This window comes from Vombatus ursinus, unplaced genomic scaffold, assembly GCF_900497805.2.
Source record: "Vombatus ursinus unplaced genomic scaffold, bare-nosed wombat genome assembly UNPS02014884.1, whole genome shotgun sequence".
NCBI classification, from domain to species: domain Eukaryota; kingdom Metazoa; phylum Chordata; class Mammalia; order Diprotodontia; family Vombatidae; genus Vombatus; species Vombatus ursinus.
Window position 1 is genome coordinate 4,177,430 of NW_020954662.1, and position 7,241 is coordinate 4,184,670.

General features: G+C 40.2%; 1 protein-coding gene across 3 annotated transcripts in view; it reads right to left on the minus strand.

The window, feature by feature from the left end:
- LOC114028526 (OTU domain-containing protein 3-like) overlaps positions 1-7,241 on the minus strand; it is a 40,594-nt gene that overhangs the window by 11,069 nt on the left and 22,284 nt on the right. Inside the window, exon 9 of one of the 3 annotated variants that reach the window (XR_003567374.1) lies at positions 1,629-1,874. The exons of the other annotated variants lie outside the window; for them this stretch is intronic. The gene's annotated coding sequence lies outside the window, so the exon portion shown is untranslated. Of the gene's footprint in view, positions 1-1,628; positions 1,875-7,241 lie in introns of those variants that run through there. 3 annotated transcript variants of the gene reach the window in all.

The window sequence follows — 7,241 nt, forward strand, 5'->3', positions numbered from 1 at the left end:
CATGTATAATATGTATCGAGTTGCTTGCCTTCTCAATGAGGGTGGGTGGGGAGGGAGGGAGGGAGAAAATTTGGAACCCAAAGTTTTAAAAACAAATGTTAAAAATTGTTTTCATATGCAACTGGAAAATAAGATATATAGGCAATGGGATATAGAAATCTATACTGCCCTATAGGAAAACAGAAGGGAAAAGGATAAGAGAAGGGGGGATAGAAAGGAGGGCAGATTAGGAGAAGGGGTATTCAGAATGCACACCATATTGGGGTAGGGGGAGGGACAAGATGGGAAGAAAATTTGGAAGTCAAAATCTTGTGGAAGTGAATGTTGAAAACTAAAAATAAACTAATTATAAAAAAAAAGTCACAGTTACAGGTAACTAAGCTTTTCTCCCATAGGTTGTCAGAATTTCTCCAAGCAGATAGGAAGATTTTCTTCCTGCAATGTGTGTAGCTCTGATTCCATTTTGTCAGTGCCTGGAGGGGTGGAGGGGGGACAGAAAGGGCATTATGCCACAGCAGTGCTCCTTTTGTGACTACAATAATCTGAAGGTCAAATCAATCAGTTAGCAAACATTTAATAAGCACCTATCAAGTGGCAGACACTATGCTAACTACTGGAAATATACAATAAGTCCAAAATAACGAAACAATTGCTGCTCTCCTCAGGCTTACAAAACAAAAGGGCCTGAGGCCAAGGGCCCAAGACACTAACGAGACTACTGAGCCAACAGGATTGCTCCCACTTGATCTCCAGGACAGTCTAATTCTCAACCCAGGGAGGGAATCTCAGAATAACCATATGCCCCAGCAAAGGCCTACCCATACCATAATGCCAGTCTATCCATCTCTGGTGGTCCTCAAAGACTAGCAGCCACCATCAAACTTCCACTTCAACTAGTACAGTTGGGAGCTGTCTCCACAGGCTTAATTAAGGTTGCAAAGATTTAATGACCTCAAGTTGAGTCCTAGGACTGATCTCCACATGGTCATGGCACACAATAAACTTTTTACTTTGAGTTTTCACAGAAACTCTGTATCACAAGAGACCTGAGAAGTGATCCAGCATAACCTACACTCAAACAGTAATCTCTCCTATGACATTTCTGACGGGGGTTATCCAGGCTCCACCTGAAGACCTCCAGTAATAGGGAATCCACTGTGTCCTGAAACAACTGAAATCACTTTTGGACAGAGCTAATTGCCAGGAAGCTTCTCCTTGTTCAGTCGTTGTTCAGTCGTGTCTGACTCTTCGCAACTCCATTTGGGGTCTTCTTGGCAAAGATACTCAAGTGGTTTGCCTTTTCCTTCTCCAGCTCATTTTACAGATGAGGAAACTGAGGCAAACAAGGTTAAGTGACTGAGGCCAAATTTGAACTTAGGAAGATGAGTCTTCCTAACTCCCAGCCCAGCACTCTATCCACTGCGCCACCTAGCTGCCTCAGATCAATCCAAAATCTTCTGCTGGTGAAAAGAACATTTGATTTGAGAGTCAGAATACTGAGATTCAAAGCCCATCCCTGCCATTTGCTGTGTGACCTTGAGCTAATCCTTCTTTTTGAGTTCCTTGAAAGCAAGGATTATTTTATTTTATCTCTGTATCCCCTCTGCCCAGCAAAGTAAATGGCTGCTGACTGATCTCTCTGGACCTCAATTTCCACAGGTTTCCATTTCCCAATGAAGGAACTGGATTAGGTCCCCGTAAGCTCTAAATCCTACGACTCTGCTTTGTCTACCACCACACACCTTGACTCTTCTCATCTTCAGACTAAACATGCTCATTCGAAGGCCTTCAACTGATCTTCAAGTGTTGTGAATTACAATTCTCTCACTCTGTTCATCTTCTTTTCAACATGCTCCAATTTGCCAATATCTTTCCTAAAACACAACAGACAGAGATGGCCACAATACTCTCAAAGTAGGCTAAAAAGGGCAGAGAGCAGTAGGACTCTCTGGATGACTCCATAAAAAATTCTCACCCATGACATGGCAGCGAATTTGATAACCAGTGAATCAGTCAACAAGTGCCTACTATAGGTCAGGTTCTAGGCACTAGAGACACACATATAACTAGGTACCAAGTAGTGTGAATAAGGAATCCCTTGAAGCGAAATCACAATAAAGTTATAATTATGTAAAATCGGGTTTTGGTTTTAGTCCAATGGAAATATGCAGTGTGATTTAGCAGAATTCATTACATGCACTAAATGGACATAGCTGTACAAAAATGGGAGAGTACTTGCCCTCAAAGAGTTTACATTCTCCTAGATAGATATACGTTCACAGAGAAGTAAATATAGGATATACGCTAAATAAATACACAATGACTTGGGAAGAAGGATTAATAATTCTGAGAATCAGAAAAGGCCTCTTGAAGGAAGTGTCACTTGAAACGAGCATCAAACAAAACTGAGCATCAAACAGGTTTTAAGACACAAAAGAGAGAAGGGAGAACATTCCAGCCATCAGGGATGGTCTATGGGAAATGGAATATCATGTGGGGGGGGAGGGACCCACCCCTACCAAGCACAGTTTTGACACTGTAGTAGAAAGGACATGAGAGGAAATACTGTGTAATGAGTCTAGAAAGGTAAGCTGTAGCCAGGCTGTGAGAGGCTTTAAAATACATTCATGTCTATCTTTCATCCTAAAGGCAATGAAGGACCACGAATCTTCTTGAAGAGTGGAATGACATGGTCAGAACTGTGCTTTAAGAATATCAATTTGGAAAAAAATTTTTAAAAAAAGAATATCAATTTGGCAGCTATAAAGGATGGATTGGAAAGGGTAAAGACTGGACTGCTGGGAGACCAATTAGGAGGCTATAGAAATAGTCCAGGTGAGAAGGGATAAGGGGCTAAAATAGCATGGTTGTGGTGAATGGAGAAAAAGGGACAAATAGGAAATAATGAGAAATGAAGAACCGACAAAGAAGACCAAGAAGGATCAGTCCAGCAGGCAGAAAGAGAACCATAAAGACCATTGTCATGAAAACTCAAGAGAGTATCAAGGAGGGATCAACAGCGTGAAATACTGAGGAAAGGTCAGAGATCAGACACGAAAAAAGACAATTAGATCTACCAATAAAAAGACTCCTGGTGATCTTGAAAAGAGGAATTTCAGTCGAATACTGGGGACAGAAGCTGGACTGCAAGGGTTTGAGAAGTAAGTAGAAAGTGAGAGGTCCAGATGAGGAATGGTAAGTAGCATTTTCTAGGAGTTTGGCTATGAATAGGAAGAGAGAACTAGAATGACGGATTGAAGAAATGGCTTTTTAAAGATAAGGGAGATTTGAGCATGTTTGTAGGCAGTAGGCAAGGAGCCAAAGGATAAAGAGGTGTTGAAAATTAGAAGGGGGAGGGACAGACAATGTAAGTGGCAAGTCCCTAAAAGAGATAGGAGAGGATGGGACGGAAGGAACAAGTAGATAGGTTGGCAAGAAGGGCCAACTCATCCTCCAAAAGTAAAGAGTAGAATAGGGAATGATGCTAAGATAATTTGAGGTGGGGAACTGGGGATGAGGGAAGCTTACAATAGCCTCACTTTTTACTTACTTTTAAAATAAATGTTTATTGATCCTTTGCTTTTGTATTACCTACATTTCCTAACGTATTCCTCCCCTCTTCCTCTCTAGGAGCCATCCCTTAACAGAAAGAAAAAAAAGAGAGAGAGAAAAAAAACAGTTCAATAGAACTAGACAATATATCAAAAAAAAGTCTAACATTATATGCAGTGTTCCATAGCAATAGTACCCCCTCCACAAAGATGGGGGTTGGGGTGGTGCTTCTCACATCTCAATTATTTAGTGACGGTTGTTCTATTTACATGGCTGCAGTCATTGTGTCAATTGTTCTCCTGGTTTTGCTTACTTCACTTTGCATCACTTCATGTTTAAGTCTTCCTATGCTTCTCTGCCCTCATATTATGTTTTACAGCACAGTAATAGCCTATTACATTCATGTATCATTTTGTTTAGCCATTCCCCAACTGACGGATACCAACTTTGTTTCCCATTCTTTTCTACTATAAAAAGTACTATTATAAATATTGTGGTGTAAATGGGGCCCTTCTCTTTGTCACTGACCTTCTTGGAGTATATGTTTGGCAATAGTTTCTCTGGGTCAAAGAGGTGGATGTTTTTGTCACTTTCTTCACATATTCTGAACTGCTTTCTAGTATGATTGAATCAATTCACAGATCCACTATCTGTGCATTAATATGCTGACTATTTCTATCTAAGTTAGTTTGCTGGATATTAGATAAAGGTCTAGAATTGTTTTGATTTGTGTCTCTTAATAATTATCTGGGGCATTTCATATGCTTGTTAATTTTTTTCAATTCTTTTGAGGATACTTTCTTCATATCCTTTGTTAGTTGCCTATATAACTTAGATGAGGCCCTTATTAGAGATATTTGATAGAAATATTTTTTGCATTCAGATGTTTCTTATCCTGGCTGCATTAAAGGTATTCAATTTCAAGTGTTTTTCCTTTTGCAAACACCTCTATCTAACCCTTGTTTGGTTAATCTGCCCCTACCACTTCTGTGAAAGGTGCCTGATCTGTTTTGTTTTTTTTTTTTGTGGCATGAGCTTAAATATTCAGGTCATGTTATCTATTTTGAATTTACTACAATATATGATATCAGTTGTTGGTCAGCCCCAGTAAAATATGAAGCAAGGTGCTCTTGCTGAGAGAGAAAGAGGAGAGACTGCTACAGATGGTTTAAGAATAACAGACATCTGAAACAATAGTTTGATGAGGAGAGTGCAGTAAGAATCAAGCAGGGAAGGCTAAAAGGATTGTTGTAAAGTAGTAAAAGCCCAGTTAAACGTGGATAACAAATCTGTAGCAAACCCAGTTAATACAAGCTGTGCAATTCGCTCCAAGGGCATTCAGCAACAATTGAGCAAGTATTCTGAAGGCAGACATGAGAGAGATCTAGGGTTAATGTTTAGAAAGGGATGAGAAGTGGCAGATTAATGGGGCAAAGAATCCAAGGGTCAGAGACAGAGTCAACTTTTTGGTAGTTTTCATTATTCTATTAAAGACTTACTAACCCAACTGAATATTGCACAGTTACTCTGCGGAGTGCAGAATGTGTCTTCTATTTCTTCTGACAAGCATGACTGATAATATACAAAGCACCTAACCCTCATTCTTCTGATTCCTATATTTGAGCTCCTTAATGACACCTTCTACAGACTGCCTTGTATTTTTTTTTAAACTTTTCACATTAAATCCAGATGAAAAAGCATTTATCAGGTACCTATTATTTATTGTGCATATCTTTAGTAGACTGCGACGCCAGGATTGTGTCCCTGGTCCTGTTCTACTCAACATTTTTTAAACACAAATCACTCCACTGTCTCTAAGGATGACATGTAACCTCCTCCATTTGGTCTTGAAAGCCCTAACCCCAACCCACCTTTCCAGACCATTCACACATGCTGTATTCCATTCAAATTGGCCTACTCACTGTTCCCCCAAACTCTCCATTTCCTTCCTCTGAGTCTCTGCTTAGGCTGATCCCCATACCTGGAATGCTTTCCCATCTTGAAACCACTAGATCCCTTCTGAGCACGTCCAACATGAGTCTTTTACAAAAGGAAAAGTCCTGAGGAACGTTTCCCTGCTCCCCACCACCCACCAAAAAATTTTCTTTTTACTTTGCATTTTCTTTGTATTTTGTATCTCCTTATTTGTCTACATGAGAGGCAGTGTGACACTGAGAAGAGCACTGGATTAAGAATCGGACCTGGGTTCAACTTCCAGCTCTGCCACTCAATAGTCGTGACCTTGGACAAATCACTTAACCTCTCTTGTCTTCAATGGCTTCACCTAAAGATGTGGGAGTTGGACAAGATGACTTCTAAGGTTCCTTCCCACTGTAAATCTATGATCTTATGCTGTTTACCCACAGCAGAATGCAAGCTCCTTAAGGATAGAGACTTCTCTTATTGGCTTTGTAACCATCCTCGGCCCTGCCCTCCCAGACACTCACACAGTGTCTTACCCAAAGTAGGTACTTGATATATGCTTATTGAATCAAAGGAGTTTGGTTGAATCAAAGGAGTCACAGGAGTTGGTCAACTGAATTAAAATCCTGAAAGATCTGAACAGGCTAAAAGAATGACATTTAATAGAGACATATGTACAGTTCTATGCTTGGGAATGAAAAGTCAACTTCACAAGCACAGGATGAGAGACGTATAGTTTACTGAACTTCCAAGGTTCTTCTAAAGGTTCTGATGAACTTTTTTCTGCACCTCCTCCCCAAATTTCCTTTGTACTTCTCTTTCTCTCTCTCTCTCTCTCTCTCTGTCTGTTTTTCTCTCCCGCCCACATACACTTTCCTTATCTGTCAAATTAAGAAAATGGACAAAATGATCTCCAAGTTCCCTCCCATGTTTACTTCTCTGGTCCTATGGACTGTGGGACATAACAGTCCAAAAAGGATACCATTCTCAGGTCCCACTAATAGAGGCAGTGTCTAGGACAAAGGAGATATCTGGGAATATTTCAGGAAAGGCACCGAAAAGCTAGAATACAGCCAGGGCAGGGTGACCCTGAGGGTGAGAAGCCTGTGAGAAGGATCAACTGAAAGAACCTGGAATGATGGACAAAATAAAATAGTGAGAATAAGATGGCCATCTAAGAATTTTAAGGGTTGAATGTGGAAGGACTACTTTGCTTTGCTAGACCTCAAAATATTCAAAAAGCAACGAAGGGTGAGGGAAATTGTAGAAGAGAAGATTTCAACTTGACACAAGGGGTAATTAAAACTGTTCAAGCAATGAGAGCTATCTAAATGTAGAATCAGTTGCTGTGGGAGGCAGTTCCCCATTAACTGGGGCCTCCAAGGTGAAGTTAGGTGACTTGCTTTCATTGATGTTGTGAACTGAAGATGCTTCTTGCCCCAGTGCTGTGGAGGATGCAATGATGAACAAGATACACCTCAATGCAGCAAGAATGGTAAAGTCTATACATATTCTTAAGTAATTCAATGGATCTGTGATCTCATCAGTATGGGTATTCCCTGTCACTGTTGCTACCAATCAATCAACGAGCTTTTATTAAGCATTTACTATGTGGTACATGTGTAGTGCTATGCCTACAAAAAAAAATAGCAAAAATAGTCTCTCAAAGAGCTAATATTCTAATGAAGGAAAAAACACGTCTATAATAGGGATACAAAGGATGCATAAAGAGTAGACAAAAGTAGATGTAACCTTAGAAGGGAAAG